General features: G+C 38.3%; 1 protein-coding gene across 1 annotated transcript in view; it reads left to right on the forward strand.

Moving 5' to 3' along the window:
• C1H9orf85 (chromosome 1 C9orf85 homolog) overlaps positions 1-21,928 on the forward strand; it is a 284,217-nt gene that overhangs the window by 201,174 nt on the left and 61,115 nt on the right. The window contains exon 5 of the transcript XR_011967532.1: positions 20,134-20,189. The gene's annotated coding sequence lies outside the window, so the exon portion shown is untranslated. The remainder of the gene's footprint in view (positions 1-20,133; positions 20,190-21,928) is intronic.

Raw genomic sequence — 21,928 nt, forward strand, 5'->3', positions numbered from 1 at the left:
TGCTAAGAAAACCCCAAATGGGGTCACAAAGAGTTGGACACAACTGAAATGACTGAACCACAATGGACAAAATTAAATCACATCATAGCTCATCATCTAACTAGTTGTGGCAACATAGTTGGGATATTTCTTGCTGCTACTTCCAAGGTCTCCCTCTCCCATTATCCTCCTTTGAGGTTCACTGAACCTGTATTTATCACCTAATCAAAATTCTAGTAGCTGTTATCAACTAACCACCAGAAAACTCCTCCTCCCTCCCTCTGTGAGTACAACGTCTGGCTCATCATCCTTCTCTTCATCTTCCCACCTCTTTCCTGAATATTTGGATACTCCCTCAATTCCCCTAACCTCCCAGTTCCTTATTTCCCATGACCTATTTCTCCACCCTACCTCAGCTACATGGGGATATGGTCATCCTTTTCATCTTACCATCACCCACAAATGTTCCACTATTAAAATGGAATTAATGCATTTCAGAATTCTTTAATCTGACGACAAACTGTTGTCATTCCACCCCTGCCCTATTTTTCTTCTTCACCATGACCTCCAGTCCCTCACTCCTCAGTTCTTTCCTAGGCCATTACGCCGGCACTGGCTATACTCTTCTCCTTTCCTTATCTTGACTCTTCAGTGAACTAGTTCTGGATGAAATAATATCTATAATGTGCTATGCAAACCTGTATTTTTCAAATGTCAATTATTATCCTAACCCCTTGCTTTGACTATTGTAAGAACCTCCTAGTAAGTGTTCCTACCTCCACTCTCTCTTTTGAATCTGTTCTTCACACTGTTGTAAGCATAATCTTTCTTATGCATAGATCTGATCATAATCCTCTCTTTAGAAACATTTAGTGGCTCCCCATTGCCTACAGGGTAAAGTTCAAACTCCAGTGTGTAGCATTCATTCAATGAGTGTGTTCATCTCAAATCAATTATTAATGTGATGCCAGCCTACTCTTCTAGACTAATTATTGCTATCTAAGCACTCCATGGCCTAATCAGACTGTTCTAATCTATGTGCTCTGTTGAATTCTGATTCATCTTTGAAAGTCCATGTCAAATGCTACCTCTCCCATGGAACCTTGATCTTTCTGGTAGATAGGTGGGGTCTGCCCTCCAGGATCCTAAGGATTCTGCTCTCTTTATTTCCGGCTACCTATAAAACCAAAGAAGGATCGAAAATCACTTATTTACATGAAAAACTTTTTCTTGGAATTTGAGAAACCAGTGAGCCGGCAGGTAGGTTTTGTGCAAAAGTGTATTTACTGACATTTTCTTGTCCTTAACTCTCCCTCCCTCTCTCTGCCATCTGACATCATAGAATGCATCCTTCTGTCACCTGTGATGTTTTTTCATCAAGACATATGTCACCAAAATGCATCCTATTCTTCACCAGAGATATTGCTATGTCATCAAAATGGCTCCCTGTTAACTTTAGTCCCACTAGAGAAGAGACTTGTTTCCTTTGGAAGAAGGTGAAGAAATTTCACGTTGGAAGAAAATCTGAAACATTATCATATATAGAAAACAAGGTTGGGGAAAAATAGATATGTGTTCCATCTACCTCACAGTCACTTGGATTATTAGTAGAATTTCTCCAGTGCTTCCCCCACTTCCATGTTTAATGCTTTATTTCAGACTTACCTTGTACAGAGGTACAGAGGCAGAACAGAATAATGATCCCAACAGAAATGATCTTTCCCATCCTTGTCTCTGAAACCTAAGTCAGGAAAAAAAACAACCCAAATAATGACAAATGAGATTCCATCCTGTAGGAAAGTCAAAATTAAGTCATTTTGGCAAATTTCTCTTAAGATAGTATATCCTCAAATGAAAACAATAGACCACATTATACATTTCAGCTTCATCATCCATAAAGGCAGAGAGAAAACCCATGTAAAGTTAATTGACTGAAGGAAAAAAAGTTAGGCCTCTTTGTTAAAAAGCTACCTTTAAGTTGAAATTTGTTGAACAGTTGAGGACTTATTTAAATGTAGGGAAAGGAATTGGCACAGAGCTTCGTGAAGAGCCCATTTCAGCTACTCCTGACATAGCCTGTCTTAGCAGCTAGCATCAAATCCCGGTTTCTTTAAAATGAAGATGAGCTAAGCCTCTGTTATACAAAGTCTGTTTAAAAAAGTGAAAGAATTGGCAAAGTCAGTCTCTGGGCAGTTGAATTCCAAACAGTTTTTTTAAAAACATTGAAATTCCAACTCAGCCAACTGAAAGGGAACCCAATAATAAGAGCAACCAATATGTAATAGCATTTTAAAAGTTTCTAACAAATACACCATTTTGCAAGTTACTTTTTTTAAATATATAATAACCCTGCTGCTTTCTGAAAGAAGCATGTTTCTTGGTGCTATGGACTGCTTGTTAAAGATACTGTGTCAGCGCAATGACCCAGCTGATCATGTTTGAAATACAAGGTGCTGGAAATGAGTACATTAAGAAAAAAAAAACTTAGAAGACTAGAATTATGTACAATTATAAGATACTTTTTTACTTTTTAAATTTATTTTTTGTTTCAACATTTAATTCCACAGGATTTTGAGTTCCAAGTTTTCTCCCCATCTCTCCCCTCTTCCCACCCCAAGACAGTGTGCGTTCTGTTTACTCCTTCATTCACTTTGCCCTCCCTTCTATCATTACCCCCTCTTCTCTTATTCCCTTCCCCTTATATTTTCCTGTAGGGCAAGATAGATTTCTATACCCCATTGCTATATATCTTATTTCCCATAAAAACAATTTTTAAAATTAGTTTTTAAAACTTAGAGTTCCAAATTCTCTCCCCTCCTGCCTCCCCACCCACCCTCATTGAGAAGGCAAGCAATTTGATATAGGTTATAGAGCAGTCATGCAAAACACTTTCATAACAATCATATTGGGAAAAACTGTATTTTCCTCCATCCTATCCCACCCCCCTATTTTTTCTATTCTCTCTTTTGACCTTGTCCCTCCTCAAAAGTGTTTGCTTCTAATTACCCCCTTCGGACCTCCCTTCTATCATTCCCCCATCTCATTCCCTTCCTCCTTACTTTCCTGTAGGGTAAGCTAGATTTCCCAATTGAGTGTGTATGTTATTCTTCCTTAAAGAAAATTCAATGAGAGTAAGTTTCACCCATTCTCTCTCACCTTCCCCCTCTTCCCCTCTACTGCAAAAGTTTTTCTTGCCTCTTTTACGTGAGATAATTTACCCCATTCTACTTTTCCCTTTCTCCCTCTACCAGTACATTCCTCTCTCACACCCCTTAATTTTATTTTTAGACAGCATATTTTAGCAATATTTTATATTTAGAAATATTTAGCAATATTTTATATTTTAGATAGCATGCCTTCATATTCAACTCATCCTGTGCCCTGTCTAAATATGTGTGTGTGTGTGTCTGTATTCCCTCCAGCTACCCCAATACTGAGAAAGGTTTCATGAGTTACAAATATCATATTTCCATGTAGGAATGCAAACAGTTCAACTTTAGTAGGTCCCTTATGATTTCTCTTTCCTGTTTACCTTTTCATGCTCCTCTTGATTCTTGTATTTGAAAGTCATATTTTATATTCAGCTCTGTTCTTTTCATCAAGAATGCTTGAAAGTCCTCTGTTTCATTGAATATCCATCTTTTTCACTGAAAGATTTTACTCAGTTTTACTGGGTAGGTGATTCTTGGTTTTAATCCTAACTCCTTTGACCTCCAGAATATCATATTCCAAGCCCTCTAATCTCTTAATGTAGAAGCTGCTAAATCTTGTGTTATCATGATTGTGTTTCCACAGTACTCAAATTGTTTCTTTCTGGCTGCTTGCAGTATTTTCTCCTTGACCTGGGAACTCTAGAATGTGACTATAATATTCTTAGGAGTTTTCCTTTTGGAAACTATTTCAGGAGGTGATTGGTGAACTCCTTCAATTTTTATTTTACCCTCTGATTCTAGAATATCAGGGCAGTTTTCCTTGATAATTTCTTGAAAAATGATGTTCAGGCTCTTTTTTTGATCATGGCTTTCAGGTAGTCCAATAATTTAAAAATTATCTCTCCTGGATCTATGTTCCAGGTCACTTGTTTTGATAATGAGATATCACATTGTTTTCTCTTTTTTTCATTCTTTTGGTTTTGTTTTATAATTTCTTGATTTCTTATAAAGTCATTAGCTTCCATTTTGCTCCATTCTAATTTTTAAGGAATCATTTTCTTCTGGGAACTTTTGGACCTCTTTTTCCATTTTCATTCTGCTTTTGAGGCATTCTTCTTCTCATTAGCTTTTTGGATCTCTTTGACCATTTGGGTTAGTCTAGTTTTTAAGGTGTTGTTTTCTTCAGTATTTTTTGGGTCTCCTTTAGCAAGCTGTTCACTCATTTTTCATTATTTTCTTTTATCACTCTCTTTTCTCTTTCCAACTTTTCCTCTACTTCTCTTACTTGATTTTCAAAATCCTTTTTGAGCTCTTCCATGACATGAGACCAGTTCATATTTTTCTTGGAGTCTTTTGATTTAGGAACGTTGACTTTATTATCTTCTTTGAATTGTATGTTTTGATTTTCTTTGTTACCAAAGTAAGATTCTGTAGTCTGAGTTTTTTCCATTGTTTGCTCATTTATCCAGCCAATTACTTGACTCTTTAACTTATTGCTAAGGTAGGACTCTGCTTCCAGTGTAGAGGGAGGACTGTCCCAAGCTTTAGTGATTTTGTGTAGCTGTTTGCAGAGATACTTCTAGGGACCTGTAAATTTTCAGTTCTTCCAAGGTGGTATGATCAAAGGAGAGGTGTTTACTCCTCCTGGCTTGTGCTCTGATCTGTGAGTGACCAAAAGCACTCTTTTCTGCCTTGGAACTGTGAGGAGGCTTCCCTCTCCACTGCTACCCCAAGGTCTGCCATGCCAACGCTATTCCTTGCCCCAGAACCAACACCCAGGACTGGGCCCCAGATCCAAAGCAATGGAATCCTGCCTCAGCACCAGTGAAGAGATTCTTGCTGATCTCCTCTGATTAGTCACTTGATCCCCCCACCACCTTGGACTGAGAACTCCAAAGCTGCTGCCACTGGCACTGCTCTGGAGCTAAGGCTAGACTGCACTCTTTTCTCACTCAACGTCCAACTGACCTTTCCTACTGGCTTTGTAAATTATCCATAGTGTTTGTGGGTTGAGAAGTCTGAAAATGGCCACAGCTGCCAATGAACCCAGTCCGCTGAGGCCTGCTCCAGGTCTGCTCAGGCCTGGTCTATGCTGGTACATTTTGTGCTGGATTGCACTCATCTCTCCTGGTGCAATACACCTTTCTGGTCAACCTTCCAGGTTGTCTAGGGCTGGAAATTTGTTTCACTCTGTCATTTTGTGTATTCTGATGCTGTAGGATTTATTTAGTCATTTTTTACAGGTATTTGGAGCTGTTTGGGGAATAGCTCAAGCAAGTCTTTGCTTTTACTCCACCATCTTGACTCCAGCCCCAAGATACTTCTTTTAACAAATCTATTTATTTATTTATTTTAATGTTCTACAATCACTACCAAAAACTTATATTTTTGCCTACCCCCTACCACTCCCCTCCCTCCCCAAGATGCCATACAATTCTATATATGATCTACACATACTTTGCTATTGAATGCATTTTCACTGTAGTAATGCTGTATAGATGAACTAAAATAAATGAAAGAAGTCATATAACAAAAAAACATAATACACACACACACACACACACACAAACAAGATCTGCTACATTCTGCAAATGAATTCCATAATTCTTTCTCTGAGTGTGGAAGGCATTTTGTCTTAGAAAACCATTGGGAATTATTATTTTTTTTTTTAAGTTCTTGCATTATTACGAAGTTCCAAGTCTACCAGAAAAAACTCTCCCACACTGTGGTCATTGCTGTGCACAAATTTCTCCTGGTTCTGTTCGTTTCACTCAGCATCAGATCATATAAGTCCTTCCAGGCCTCTTTGAAGTCTTCTTGTTCATCATTTCTTATGGTGCAATAGTACTCCATTACATTCATATACCACAACTTATTCAGCCATTCCCCAACTGATGGGCATCCCCTTGATTTCCAGTTTTTGGCAGCTACAAAGAGTGCTGCTATAAATATTTTTGTACATGTGGGACCCTTTCCCATTTTTATGATCTCTTGGGGATACAGTCTTAGTAGCGATATTGCTGGGTCAAAGGGTATGCACATTTTTGTGGCCCTTTGGGCATAGTTCCAAACTTCTCTCCAGAGTGGTTGGATCAGTTCACAGCTCCACCAACAATGAATTAGTGTTCCATCTCTCCCACATCCTCTCCAACATTTATCATTTTCCTGTTCTGTCATGTTTGCCAATCTTATAGGTGTGATGTGGTACCTCAGAGTTGTTTTGATTTGCATCTCTCTAATGAAAAGTGATTTAGAGCATTTTTTCATATGATTATAGATATCTTTAATTTCTTCCTCTGAAAATTGCCTATTCATTTCCTTTGACCATTTATCAATTGGGGAATCCCAAGGTACTTTTTATGGAAATTTTTTTTTAATCAAAAGACACTCAAAGATTAAGTTGAAATCACTAGCTCTCCAGTTCATTCCATTGGTCCTGAATTGGCAGCCCTCATTATTTAACATAACCAGTCTAGAGATTCAGCATCCTAATTTCTGAGCTATGCTACAGCCTCATATATGCAAGGTAACAGACAGGATACTGCCCCAACACTGCCCAGACCATCTACTTTCTTTCATTGCAGACCCTCATTGCAGAAAGTCTCACTGCAGGAAGAAGTACTTAAGAGAGTACCATCAGCTTCCCTAGATCTCTTATTAGTGAATTGATTGGAAAGTCTCCAAATGACTTCATCTTAAGGTGAAAACTTCTGTACTGATTCCACACTGTATTAGGCATTTGTTTAGCTTGTTCACTGATACTTAGGCAAATGAGGAAAGTTGGGTTCCTTCCATTTGTTCTAGGAAGGTAGCAAAAGAAATTTTGCTCTTTATAATTTTTATCAAAGGAGGCAATCTCAAAGTCAGGAAGAGCTGAGATTTAGTTCCACTTCTGACACATACTAGGTATATGACCGTGGGCGCATCCCTTGGTACTCTGGGCCAGTGCTTCTTAAACTGTAGGTTGTGACCTCATATAAGGTCACATAATTGAATGTGGGGATTGTGAAAAAATTGGCAACAGTAAAAGATTTCTGCACACAACAACCAAAAATTAATTCAAAATCAAACACGTAATGAATCCAAGGTTTTTCTGGCAGCACTTGCCCATGTTGCATTGCATGACTTCACTGTAGCCTTGGTTCTGAACACACAACATGCACACTTTGCACTGCGTGTGTCCTCACACCACACAGTGCCAAAGAACACTGCCAGAAACACCTCAGCTCAGATTAGAGACTGCTCTATGTTATGAATTGCAGGTTTTGTTTTTTTTTTACTGTACATGCAAAGTTTTCTGCTCTTACAGAAACATAATAGTTTAATTATGGAAAATAAAGACTTAGTATTTTCCTACTGTCATTCTTCGTCATATAAGTATCAGATTAGTATATCTTTGCATTGTATTGTGTTGGAATGTTTGATTTTTAAAATTGCTGTTATTTTGTTCTTTTACAGAAACTTAAGTGTTTAATTGCAGCAAGTAAAGGCAAAAGCCCTTTTATAATATTTCTCCACCATCACTGCTATATGTCAATGTAAATGAGAAGATGAGTTTTTTAAATTAAGTGCAAACAAATGTGATTTCATACAATAAAGCTGGTATTTATTGAGAAATTATTAGCAATATTTATTATATTTTAAGACAAAAATATTTTTTTTTATGGAGAAGTGGCTACATTTAGGGAGAAGAGGTAAAAAATACTGATGACAATGTGGCAGAGTCTTCACTACCAGGTTGCAGTACACTACACTGACAAGAAAAAGAAAATGTATTGAATCATTTTTGCAGTATGTATTTACTTTTAATAGTGATGGTAGTGTGGAAAAACTTTTTTGCTCAATTTGCATGGATGTTTTGGCTATGGAGAGCATGAAACCAACCAAACCAAAATGACCTCTTAATACCAAGCATGTAGCATACTGCAATAAACCAAAGGAATATTTTGAATGGCTTTTAAAATGTTCAAATAAAGAAAAACAATGTTTTGAGAAATTTGTTCCTGTCAAAGAAACGTATTGACTTGCATCTTATAAAAAGTCTTATTTAATTGCAAAAACTAAAAAGTCCTCTATGATAGGAGAAGATTTCGTGTTACCTGCTGCTATTAAAACATCAGAAATAGTTCATGGGGAAAAGTATTTCGATGAAATTCATAAAATTGCTTTATTGAATGATACTGTTTCTTTTCTGAAATTAGTAATGACCAATTCCAAAAGCTTATTACCAGGTTTAAGCACAACCCAAAGTTTGCAAATCAGTTAAATGAAATAACTAATATTTCTAACATGGCACAGTGTTACTTTATGTAAGGTATGTTTATGAAGGAAGCATACATTGAGAGCTATTGTTGTGTTGCCTTTTGGAAGGGCACATAAGAGTGGAAGATGTATATCTTGAAGTCAATGAATTTTTTCATAAATGAAAGTTTACAGCAGAAAAATTGCATTGGAGTCTGTACAGATGGTACTAGAGAATGATGGAGAGAATGTTGGATTTGTAGCAAAAGTTAAAGCTGGTGGCAATGAACATATCACTTTTACTCACTGCATGATCCATTGGGAGTCACTGGTAGCCAAGGTCACTTAGCAGAGCTTAGATTTAAACTCAGATATTTTGACTCTGAAAGAAGGAAGTGAGGTGAGAGCAAGAGTGACAGATTGGAAAAAGAGGGAGGGAACAGCAGGTTTGTCACAAGGACTTCACCTAAAGCTTAGCTTTAGGAGGAGTGAGGAAGAAGGATCACAGAATCATAAACACAGAGTCTGAGAGTTTCTGTTGTAGGATTAGCCCAACTCAATCTAGCCTGGTGCTTCAGGTTCTGAATGGGAAACTTGTACTCTGTCTAGTAGTTAAGAAAAGGAGGTCTGCTTATTGATAGCAGGGAAATGATATTCAGCAAAGATGCATCTTTGATTCACTTGATCAGTGCTGCACTGCTTCTATATCAGCCAGGCTGGTGTGCCAATCAGAAGTCCTAATTAAAAGCTGTTGACTCTTCATGTGCTAGATTTTTGTACTTAAGCAACCAGGAAGCTACGTCAATGGCTCAAGCCTTAATCCCTTGAGTTCATTAAATCTCAAGGATGGTTTCAATACTGTTCAGGGAAAAACCAGCCTAGCCTATATGGTAGCTGTTGCTCCTGCCAGTGAAGCCCTACAGTCCACTCTCCTCATCTTACAGAAAAAATCACTGAGGTCTGAAGAAGTGTAAGGGACTTACCCAATGTCAAGCAGGCAGGTGATATTTGAACTGAGACCTTCTGATTTCAGAGCCATTGTTTTTTCCACTGCACCACACTATAGAGGTAAAAAAACGAGCTCATGATCGAAACAAGGAATTTCTGAATTTCTGACTCATGAAAGCAGAACAGTGAGTTATGGGTGATGGTCAAATGGAAGATATGATCATTGATATAGTGCGTAGCAGCTGCAGAGGCAAATGAATTGAGAAGCCATAACTTGGCTTGGCCTGTAGAGGAAGACTACAAGCCAGGTTCAGAACTCCTTGTGAAAGAAGAATTGACCTGAAATCTAGTAGATTAACAGCAAAAAAAGACTTGGACAAGGTGATATAGACAGATATAGGGAACCTCAACAGAAGAAAAGGTCCTGATTTATGGTGGCAGAAGAAGAGTCTAGAAGTAGCAGCAAAGAATATGCTGACTCATCTTGACTCAGTGTGTCTCAGGCATGAGAGGAGCACAGTATTGAAAAGAGTGATCAGGGATATAGTGTCTTCCAGGGAAACAAAATTTCTGTGAGCATAAGAAAATGGAAAGAATGTGAGAGGAAGAAATCTAGGATGAAGGAGAGTTTGTTAATGATGGGGGGAAGGGAAGTTTCCAGAAGACACAATGGAAAGGAAGGACAAAAAAGGATAGGAGTAATACATTTCTCCTCTCATAGGAATGAGAGAGTTCAGAGAGTAATAAAGAAGGTAATGATTTTTGTTTTTGTTTTGCATTGGCAGATGGCAGATTTCAAATAATAATGATTGCAGAAAGAATAAGAAATAAGATTTTTGTCCATAAGGCAAGAAGTGCTAGTGGCCTGGTGTCCCCATCTTCCAGGAAGTGGGGGATATGGACTGGGAGAATAGTATCCTTCTATTCTTTAACCTTGCCTTGCCTCACCTCTCCATCTGCCTGTCTGTCTTTCTCTTTCTCCACTAGGACACTGGCTAGGAGTGGGGAGGGCGTGTGTGTGGTGGGGGGCGAGGAGTGGAGCAGTAAAATGTATAGGAAGTCCACTCAAGGTATTCCAGGCAATCATAACTACTAACTATTCATATTTTAGAAGTTTATATTCCATGAATTAGGCCTACCTACTTCATGCTTTTAGATAAAAACGAAGAAGAATGGTTCATAAAGCAAGAGGCAGTTAGAAACAGCTCAGGAGAAATGTTCTCAGTAGCAGAAAATGACATTTTGAGTTCTGTAAACCCAGGCATCTCCCTTATCTGAAAAAAAAAATGTCTGTGATTAAAAATGTAGTATGTCTATTGTTTTGGGCACCTAGATTCATATACTGCAGCACAGGGATAGTGAGTCACATTTTGGATACTCTCTCTAACCCCACCCCCCCCTTTTCTGGTAGATATGGTGATGCTGGAAAATTTTACAGTCATTATTTTTCATTGGAAGCATCAAAGTGTAGTTAAAGCCAGGCTATAATACTCTTCAGAGGAGATGAGATTTTCCCATGGAGATCACCCCCATAGTCTCCTTTTGACAATGAAGGATGAATGAAATGATTTGGGATCTATAACAATATTGTCAATGATTTTCAAGGCTGAATTTCAGGTTTGGAAAATCCTTTTCTATTCCAGACTCCTAGAAGTCTGCTGTCTAGAAATCATGAGATGCTCTCAAGCCTTGCATGTTGCTTCAATTTTTGTTAGTCAAGCCCCAAATCCCTAACTAAAAGCTCAGTTCAAAACTGAGTTTTGAACTTTTTGAACTACCCATCAGGAACTTTCTGAACAGCACAGATTCCCAATATCCCTAGCCCCCTAAATCATGTCTAATAATAGTTTCATTATCCCTCCCCACCTCCATCCCAAACAATAAGCAATCTGATATAGGTTACACATGTACAATCACAGAAACCATTTCCATATCAGTCATTTTGTGCAAGAAGACTTACTTGAACAAGGAAGGAAGGGAGAAAGAAAGAAGAAAGAGTAAGAAAGGAAGGAAGGAAAGAAAGAGAGAGAAAGAAGGAGAGAAAGAAAGAAAGAAAGAAAGAAAGAAAGAAAGAAAGAAAGAAAGAAAGAAAGAAAGAAAGGAAGAAAGAAAGAAAAAGAAAGAAAGAAAAAGAAAGATAGTATGATCCAGTCTATATTCAGACAACACCAGTTTCTTTTTCTGAAAGTGGATAACATTTTTCATCATGAATCCTTTGGGATTGTTTTAGATTATAATGTTGCAGAGAATAGCTAAGTCATTCACAGTCGATTGTTGTACAGTATTGCTGTTACCATGTCTAATATTCCCCTGATTCTGTTCCCTTCACTTTGTGTCAGTCATCTAAGTCTTTCCAGGTTTTCCTGAAATCATCTTGTTTGTAATTTCTTATAACACAACAATATTCTGTTACAATCATATACCACAACTTGTTCAGCCATTTCAGCAATTCCCCAACAACCTCTTGATTTCCAGTTCTTAGCCACCACAAAAAGAGCTCCTCTAAATATTTTTATACAAATTGAACCTTTTCTCTTTTTTTGATCTCTTCAGAATATAGACCTATCAGTGGTATTGCTGGATCAAAGGGTATGCACATTTGGCATAGTTCCAAATTACTTTCCAGTATGGTTGGATCGGTTCACAATTCAACCAGCATTAGTGATCCAATTTTCCTACATCCCTTCCAACATTTATCATTTTCTGTTTTTGTCATATTAGTCAGTCTGATAGGCATAACATGGTACCTCAGAGTTATTTTAACTTGCATTTCTCTTATCAATAGTGATTTAGAATGTTTTTTCATAAGACTATAGATAGTTTTGATTTCTTTGTCTGAAAATCACCTGTTCATCATATCCTTTAAGTATTTATCAATTGGGAAATGATTTGTATTCTTATAAATTTGACTCAGTTCTCTAAATATTTGAAAAATGAGACCTTTATCAGAGATACTTTTTGCAAAATTTTTTTTCCTGTTTTTCTGATTTCCTTCTAATTTTGGTTGCATTAGTTTGGTTTGTATAAAAACTTTTAAATTTTATATAATTAAATTGTCCATTTTACATATTGTAATGCTTTCTCTATCTTGTTTGATCCTAAATTCTTCCCTTGTCCATAGATCTGACAGGTAAATGATTCCATGCTCTCCTAATTTGCTTATTGTATCACCCTTTATGTGTAAATCATGTACTCATTTTGACCTTACCTTGGTATATGGCATGAGATATTGCCCTATACTTAGTTTCTGTCATATTGTTTTCCAGTTTTCTCAACCTCTTTTGCTGACATGGCCTCTTCTTGGGCAGCTTAGTAGCCCCCGCTTCCAGAGGTTTACCATATTGGTGATAGATTGGTGCCAGATTTAGTGTAGACCTCCCAATTGACTTATTCAGTTGCAACGCAAAACACCCAAGCTCAAGTGATCCACCAGCCTTAGCCTTCCTAGTAGCAGGGATTACAGGTATGGGCTACCACAGGAGACAAAGAGATTGAATTTTTTCTTTTTTGCTTCATTTTGCTTTGAGCATTTTAGAAGTAATTTTATCACATCTAGCTATCTTTTCTTCCTTAAATATGCCAGGTAAAATCCATAAAACCACAAGTAAGATTTATTTCATTTCCCTGCTGGGTATTGTGACCTATTCTGATATTGATGGAGCACTAGTGATGGACCTCTAAAGGCCTTTAACTTTCTCATGAGCCCCAACCTGGAGCACCCAGTTCCTCCCAGTTAATCCTTTCAACTGCCCTTTCATTATCTCCCTCATTGTGTGCACTTGGCCCCACCCTTGATCACAACTCCTTGATTCCATCTAGGCCCCTTTTCTGTTACCTCCTAGTCTGTTACTTCCCAGTCACCCTAGACTAACTGGCCACACCTAGACCACATCCAGATTTTCCCACAGACTTACTCTGTAAAAGGTCCATCTTGCCTCCATTCAAGTGCTCAGATTCCTTAAGAGTCTGGCCCACTTGTCAATACAAGTGTCAGAAAGGCCCAGATTCTTAAAATCTGTCCAATATTGTGGATTCTTAAATCTTGCCTACCTATTTCACAGGTAACACCAACTGCACCAGATCTTAGACAGGTGGAGACACTAGCACAGTTCACTCTTGATCCAGGCAGACAGAAAGACAACTTTGGAAGGTTTAAATAAGCTTACTTTATTCTAGTCTATTCTTCTCAAGAGGGAGTTGCTGATAATGGGAGCACCAGCTTCTATAGCATTCCCTAATTACTCTTCTCACAGAGGCTGGCAAGAAGGGGGGGGGGGGGGAAGACAGGCACAGAATTCCAGCTTATGCACTCCCCTAAATCCCTTGAGTCTCAATGGGGCCTGGTGGAGGCAGGTACATATATTCCTCTATGCATTACCCAAATCCCCACTTACTGACCAGAGCCCACTTGATTTATAAGGCAACAGACAAGGAATGCAATTTGCCAGCAACAGCCTCACAGGTTTACATTATCTCACCATTATATCTCCCCATGCAGTCACAGTGGATATTTCCGGCTGAACTTAGATGTTTATATTATTCATCATTATATAATACTGTGCAGATGTGGTAGAGATGGTTACAAGTCATGATATTATCTAACAGCTGGGAACTAGAGATTGTCATGGCCATGGGTCCTGGGGACTAAACTCTAAGAAAGAATAACAAAAATCCACCTTACATATACCACCTCAACCAGCGTTTTAATAAACTTTGTCTCTGACTGAAAGGAAGCTTGGGTCGAATTCATTTGAGGCAGGACCTTCGTTGTTTGCTGTTGAATTTTGGGGTTCCCAGTGTCCCAGGATTGCAATAATATGATCTGATTAAACATAAAACTCTTTCTGGCAGATCATTTTAATGAAAGAGATCAGATACTTAGCAAGTCTCTTCATTGAATCCTAAGGCTGATGCTATCAAAATATAACTGATCCTTAGAGAAAATAATGTCTACTCTACTGGTGGATGTCTCCCTTAACTGACTCCTGAAAACCAAGAGGGATTGTGTTTACACTTTGTGAAAAATGATTTTTAATAATTGTTATCTTGGAGATTCAGAGCTTTCCCCAGACCCCTTCTTCCAAAGTTCAGTTTCTTCTTTAGAAGGACATTCCTGATAATGGGATTGAATTGAGTCTCCTTATCCTGGTCAATGTCCAACTCAAGCTCAAAAGTAAATTAATCTAAGGTAGGGAGGACTCTTGTGTTCTCCTCAGGTTTAGATGGAGATAGATTTTGCCAAGGTTTTTCTTCTTTTCTGCTTCCTTATCCAGAAACCATCCAGTGCAGGAAATCTTTCTTAAAGATTCGTCCAGGACAAGATCTAATCAGACAGTCAAAGAAACTCTGAGTGCTGCCTAGTGGGAGTATTTCTGCTCCTTGTGCTGCTCAGACAATTCTGGGAAAATGTTGATTCTCCTTATTATTGAGACAGGTGATATGAACATTAGTGTCTCTTTGACCAAGATTTGACCAAGACCCTCATTTTAATATGGCCCACCTCCCAGTGTGTTAGCCAACCAGAGTTGATTGGCACCCTTGGGCATGGGTACGCTTCGAAGGACATATAAACTGTGTACCTTAACCCCAAAGGGAACTCAGTTCCAACACTGCAGCTCCATTCATGTGCATGCAGCCCTTTGGAGAGAAATAAAACATGAGCGGACACAACTTAATTTATTTGTCTTTCTTAGACCAAACTCTCAGAGGCTGACAACCTGAAAAGACATATGTTCATTCCCTTTATTCTAAAAGGAAGAAGGAGCTAAAATCTTTCAAGAGACAAGCAAAATACTCTGGGTGCACAGAGATCAGGAAGGAGAGGATGGAAAAGTGTCTGCCTCCTAGTTCTATGTCATTACTATGAATTTATAAGAAAGAAAATGCAGAGGTTTGGAAAGAAGGAAATGAGCAGTTATTAAGCACCTACCACCTGTGGGCACTGTACTAAATGCTTTATATATAGCTCTTAATCCGCACAACTGCCCTCGAGGGAGGTGCTATCTTGATCCTCCTTTTACAGGTGAAGTAACTGAGGCAGACTGATGCTAAGTGATCTGCCCAGGGCTAGACAGCTAATACGTGCCCAGTGTTGCCTCAGGACAAATACTGTAGCTCTTCCTTGGTTGTTGAGAACAGCAAGTGTGAAACTCCTGCCTCCTCATTTCCTACTTTGTCCTGGCTTTCTCGCTGAGAGCTATTTTACATTTCTTATTTCCTTAACAACAACAAAAAAAAAGTGTTCACTTTCTGTATTGGCCAAGTATTCTGGGGAGAGAGAAAAAAGCAGTTTCTCTAAAATAGTATTCACTGTGTGCATATGTGTCCTTGGGGAGAAAGTAAGAGCCGTGAAGAGTGGGTTAAGCTTGGCTATCTACATAGAGAAAAGGAAATTCTCTTTCTGAATTGCTGGATTACCAGCTGGGGTGTCAAAATAAATCAAAGAAAATTTTATTGAAAGTATTAAATTTCCCAGGAGCCAAGATCAAAATGAATTTGGATTGTTCCTGGATTCCCTTTGGCAAATAATGACAAAATCATGGTATTGTGGAATAGATAATAGGTAATGATAATAGCTAACTTTTATGTGGTGCTTACTATCTGCCAAGCACTGTGTTGATTGCTTTACAATTATTCCCTGTACCAACCCTGGAAGGTAAGTGCTATAGTTACCCATTTTACAGATGAGAAAACTGAGGCAAACAGGAATTAAGTGACTTGCCCCAGATTACACAGCTAATAAGTATCTGAGACCTGATTTGAACTGAGGTCTTCCTCACCATCAGCCCAGAACTCTATCTACTGCACTCCCTAGCTGAACCAAGGAATATAGTGATGAGTTTGATGAGGTAATAATGCTTCTGTGTTGTCTTAACTAAAATAATAGTCACCCTCAGTCTCTCTGCCTTCTTCAGCCTCACCAAGACCATGCCAAGCAGAATCTGAGGTTCAGACATAATGTTCATATAAGGTGTGCTAGCCACACCCTGATACCTCACGCAAAATTTGGTATTTTGTGTGTCATTTTAACTTTTTTTGTTTTGAAAGTTGTTTTCATTCATTTATCAAAATATTTAGTTAAGTTTTCTTTTGTTTAGTGGAAGAATTAAAATAATATCCTTTATAAGTCAGTAAATTCAGTAAATATTTAGGGCCGTGTAACGGAAAGCAAAGTAGGATTTTTTTGCTATTTTTCTGGGTTGAGTTTTAGGCAGTCAAGTTCCTTTGATTGAGTCTTGTCTTGTCTTTGATTGAATCAAGGGTCTTTGATGGAATCATTTGTATTGCTTGGAGGAAGGAAAGAGATGCAGAGCTAAGAGAGAGAAGCAACCACCAGCTAGGGTAACTTGTGCGTGGGGAGGTCTAACAGAAAGAATGTTTGTGATGCTGATGGGCTGGCTGTTGATCTGTGTTAATTCCTCAGACAGAAGCCCTGTCTGTTAATCTGTGTTAATTCCTCAGACAGAAGCCCTGTCTGTTAATCTGTGTTAATTCCTCAGACAGAAGCCCTGTCTGTTGATCTGTGTTGATTCCTCACACAGAAGCCCTGTCTACTGGTCTGTATGAGTGGACTGACATGATGGCACTGGTAATGTGTATAAACATAGTTATAGCCCTGTTAAGCTTTGTTTTCCTAGAAACAGAAGCTAAGGGCAGGAGCCAAGCAGAAAGAGTTTGGAGTGGAACAGTCACCAGGAACTGAGACAAGGAGCAGAAGCAGAGAGCTGCCTGAATGTATCTTGCTCCCAGGCAAGAGCTGGGAGCTGTTGGCCCACAGAAGGATAGCCGTAGGGTTTAGAAGTCAACCTCAAGTCAAGATGAGAGAGGACTTTACTTGGACACTGTGTATCACCTGGGTGGGGGGATGGTGTGGTATCTTCTGCTACCCCTTAAGGATGTGTCATGCTAGGGAAGACCCTAGCCTGGGGACCCCCTGACTTTGGGAATGCAATGATATATGCTATGCACCATATGACATGGTAAGTGGTATGAGATACACATACATATTAGATGCTATGTTTTCCTTAAGGATGTTGCTATGAATGTTATGCTTTCCTTTCTTGAACAATGTTTAGTTTATTGCTGAATAAATAGAGTTCATTATACAATGTGATTAGACCCTTAAAATTATTCACAGCAGCAGTCCTCAGGTGTGCTACCATGATTGGTGTTACAGGCAGCTAGATAGTACAGTGGATAGAATGCCAGACCTGGAGTCAGGAAGACCTGGGTTCACATCTGGGCTCAGATACTTACTAGCTCTGTGACCTTAGGCAAGTCACTTAACCCTTGTCTCAGTCTCTTTGTCTGTAAAATGAACTGGATTTATGGAAGTGATTGTAGAAAATTGAAAACAAATTAATTAATTTTTAAAAAATGAGTTGGAGAAGGAAATGATAAACCACTCCAGTACCTTTTCCAAGAAAACCCCAAATGGGGTCACAAAAAGTCAGATACAACTGAAATGACAACAAAATGTAATAAATATTTGCCTTAAAAAATAAAATCACTGGGGACACACCCTATTGAAATATTCCCTACATGCCTGTGGATCCAGGAAAAATCAGTGTTTTCCCCACTTGCAACATTTTAGTAGATGATAAAAAGCTAAAAATGAATAGCTAAGATAGGCTTAAAAAAGAAAAGCCTTCCCAAAAGGGCAGCTTGAGTGGTGGGTGTACTGGTGCCGGTTAGTGGGTGGTTGTATGTATAAAAAGCTCAGTTTCTTTTTTAGCACTAGCTGATGGAACCATATCTTCCTCCTCTACTGTTTGCCTCCTTGAGTCACTGTCCTGATGGAAAGTTCTGCTCCCCCAGTGATTGCCCCATTTTACTGTGTTCTACAGACAGTTGCACCTTAGATGAAGTCTGAGACAGTGACTACATGATCACCCACACTCAATACAGGTATCTAACAGGAAGAGGGATTAATAGATTCATGGATTTTCTTATTCCATACATCAGGCACTTACTGCCAGAATGTCTTCAGCAAGAATATCAATTCAGAGGCCATCTATAACTTGGAAAGAGGGAGTGTAGACATTTTCCATACTGCTTTAGATTCCTATATTTTGATATCTAATGGTCGTCAGATAAGTTAAACATTAATTAATAAGTTTTTCTGGATCTCATTTGCTAAGGTTTTCATGAAGTTTCTTCTAGCATCAGTCTTCTTACAAAACATGGTTCCTTTTTGGTATCTGCAAATTTGAATGCCTGCTGCATTTTCATGGTTCCTCTAGTATAAAAGTGTTCGGACATCAGAGTTTAGTACCCTCCCACACATCCTACCCCTGCCACAAGCAGACTCCAGTCATTGTGACAAATAGGCACAGCTTTTAATGGTGTCATCATCAGATTTATTTTTTCTACTTCAGAACTACTTACTGATATATTCTTTTGTATGGAAGATCTACTTCCTACATCTTTCCCTCTTCCAGTTCTGCCTGTACTTAGTCCTCAAATACCCAGTTCATTCTGCAGTCTCATCCATTCAGAACTCCTTCTAATGATGCAGATAAAAACTCATTCATAACTGTCTATTTAATGTGAGTCTTCTCCACATCCTCCTATGGGTCCCCAATATTCTTACAGAATCCCATTGGAGAGAATACCATTGGCATACACAAATCATTTATCCATTATCTCTCACCAGGTGGTCCGCCCATCTTTTTGACACATACATTTTTTGATAACCACCTTCACATAGCTTCTCTTTTGTAATTTCTTGTCCATAATGTGTTATAGTTTGCCTTCTTCCAGCATTCTCCTCTCCATTGCACTCTGAGCAATCCTCAATTCATATTATACATGCATTTTAAAATGCGCTGGACTGAATTAGTTGTGTTCTTTCTTCACCTCCTTTATTCTTCTTTTGTCCACCTAACTAAGCATGAGATTTTGAATGGTCTTCAAAATGGATAGGACTGAGAAATTCTCAGTGAATTAGCATTCCTAGTGGGGACTTAGAGATATACCATTTAGAAGTCTAACAGTCCAAATGATCAATAGTTTATCAACCAGCATTTATTCAGCACCTATTATATGTTGAGCATTGTGCTAAGCAATGGGGACAGAAATACAAGAGAATACAGCAGAAAAGTACTCTGAGATATTGGAACTCCAAAAAAAAGCAAAACAAAACAACAAATTGCAGGTACCCTCTCCTTTGGGACATTAGGCTTCCTCTGTGAGTTCTTCTAAGTTGTTAACATCTTTTCTTCCTCATATTATTTTGTATTTCCTTGTCTGTGTATCTGTTCCATTGCCCAAGTAAAATGCAAACTCCTTAAGCGAAGACACTGATTCTCTCTCTTTTGCATATTAGAGTGCCTTGCACACAGCAGGTTCCTGACAGATGTTTATTGAGTTGAGTTAAAAATGTAGTCAAATGAGTTCACATCTGGGAGTTAGGCTGGTAAAAAGATTTATGGTATTTATATACTGGTTTTATTCTATAATAATTACTAGTATTTACTTTAAAAGGAATATTGCAATTGATAGATAATATGTTCTTACTCACTGAGGAAAATTGCTAGACTACAACTTGGTTGATCTGATGACTTTGGCTAGCTTAACAACCAACTTGATAGCAAGAGTAGGTATCTGTGGTAGCCACAACTCAGATCATTTTCATGGTCACCTGTAGTTATAACTTAAGGGTAGGTCAGAAGTATGAAATGACAAACTAAATGCGGTTGGTCCTTTCCAGGACTGCATCCTGTAGTGATACCAACAGTGATAACGTTCATTTGGTACTTACCATTTATTACATGCTCCTTGTAAGTTATCTTTTTGTGTGTTTTTTTTTCAGTCCTGTCACATGGAGAACAGACTGGGTAACAGTGGAAAACTGGTCATGAGGAAATGGTGAGTGAAATAGATCTTCCAATATTCAGGTCAGGTTTTTATGCAGTCATTAAGCACATTGTGTCTAGTGATTGCTTAAGGACATTGGACAGGCCTTGGCTGAGCAATTAGCACTGGAGCGCTTATACGTACATGTACATGTGGAAATATATGGATATATGGATATTTACAAGTAGTCATGTAGTATTTCAGATATTTCTACATATGTATTAAAAAATTGTTATTGATTTCTTTTGTTTATACGTCATCCTCCTTTTCAAATATGCCCCCTCTTCTTCCCCTATCCATCAAGACATCTCTTATAACAAAGATTTTTTTAAAAGAGAAAAATAAAGTTTAGCAAAAACAACCAACACATCAAATAAGTCTGACAGCTTCCACAGTATCTCATGCCTAAAGTCCACTACTTATGCAACAAAACACCTGAGTATAGATGAAAAGTGAAATTGGATGCATTCTGCCAAATGCTGGAAATAACAAGAAGCCGTGAAAAAGAAGTTAGAGAGATATCTTATAAGAAAGGTCCTAAGGTTCTCCAGACAACTTGGAGCCTAGTCTCTCAGGAAATAGACCCAATAAATAGGCAATTTGCCCCAGTTGTTATCGGGGGGAGTCACAAAGAACAAGATATCTGTTTTATTAGTGTCTCCATGCCAGGACTAAAATTCAGGAACATATCACAGGGCTTGTCTTGTTTGTTTTCCTACTCAAATGAAACCTGGTTCTCTTGCTTACCAGCAGTGAGAAAGGTCACAATCTCTCTGGGTTCCAGTTTCCTGATCTCTAAAATGGGGAGACTAGAATTGGTGACCACTGAGTTTTCTTGCAGCTCTTAAGTGTGTTATCCTGTGAACCTATGATTTACAAAAGTGACAAGAACTCAAATAACACACTGTTTAGAATAGAAAAAATATTAGAAATTATCATTGGTTTACTATCCCTACCTGAGGAATGTTGATAAATGGATAGATTTCAACCAGGAGAAAAGTCGCTAATGTTGTGCTGCATGGTTGTACCCTCAGCCCTATCTCATTCAGCATTTTTATTAGTGACTTGAGTGAACTACTAGATGGTCTGCTTAACAGGTTTCTCTGAATGGCATAACATTGGTCATGACAGCAAATATGTTAGCAGAATTAAATTGTTTTAATGACTAAATCCAAATACCAAATTCAGCATGATTTATTCTTTAATGAGGATAAATGTAAAATCTTGTTCTTTGGCTCAAAAAATCAGAAATAACACAACAGGATGAGGAAATGTGGCTTAATGGTAGTTCATTACAAAATTTCCCAAGAGTTCTAGTTGACTGTTTAGTATGAATTAACAATGAAAGATTATGGCTTGCAGAAAAGCTAATGTGATCTTAGGATGTATTAATAAAAGGATAGTGTCTCTCCCAAAACAGTCACTTTATATTTCTCTACATTGGATATTTCCACATTTGAAGTATTGTGGCTTGCCACTGGGCACCGTTTTTTAAGAAAAACACTGAGAGACTAGGTAAGGAATCCAGGAGGGGATCTAAAAGAGGGTAAGCCTGACAGGGTGCTTGGGTGCCTGTGCTTGGACCCTAATTCCAAAAATCACATTTCTCCCTAGTCGCAAAACTGTCCCTGGCAGTTTCTCCATAGCGCAAGAACACTATGCCTAACAGCAACTCATGAGTGGGCCCCAGAAAAATGCTTATCTTTCTCTCTGGTATAGTGACAAACCACACCTGAAGGAATTATTAGTTT

The sequence above is a fragment of the Notamacropus eugenii genome, chromosome 1 (assembly GCF_028372415.1).
Source record: "Notamacropus eugenii isolate mMacEug1 chromosome 1, mMacEug1.pri_v2, whole genome shotgun sequence".
Classification (NCBI taxonomy): Eukaryota; Metazoa; Chordata; class Mammalia; order Diprotodontia; family Macropodidae; genus Notamacropus; species Notamacropus eugenii.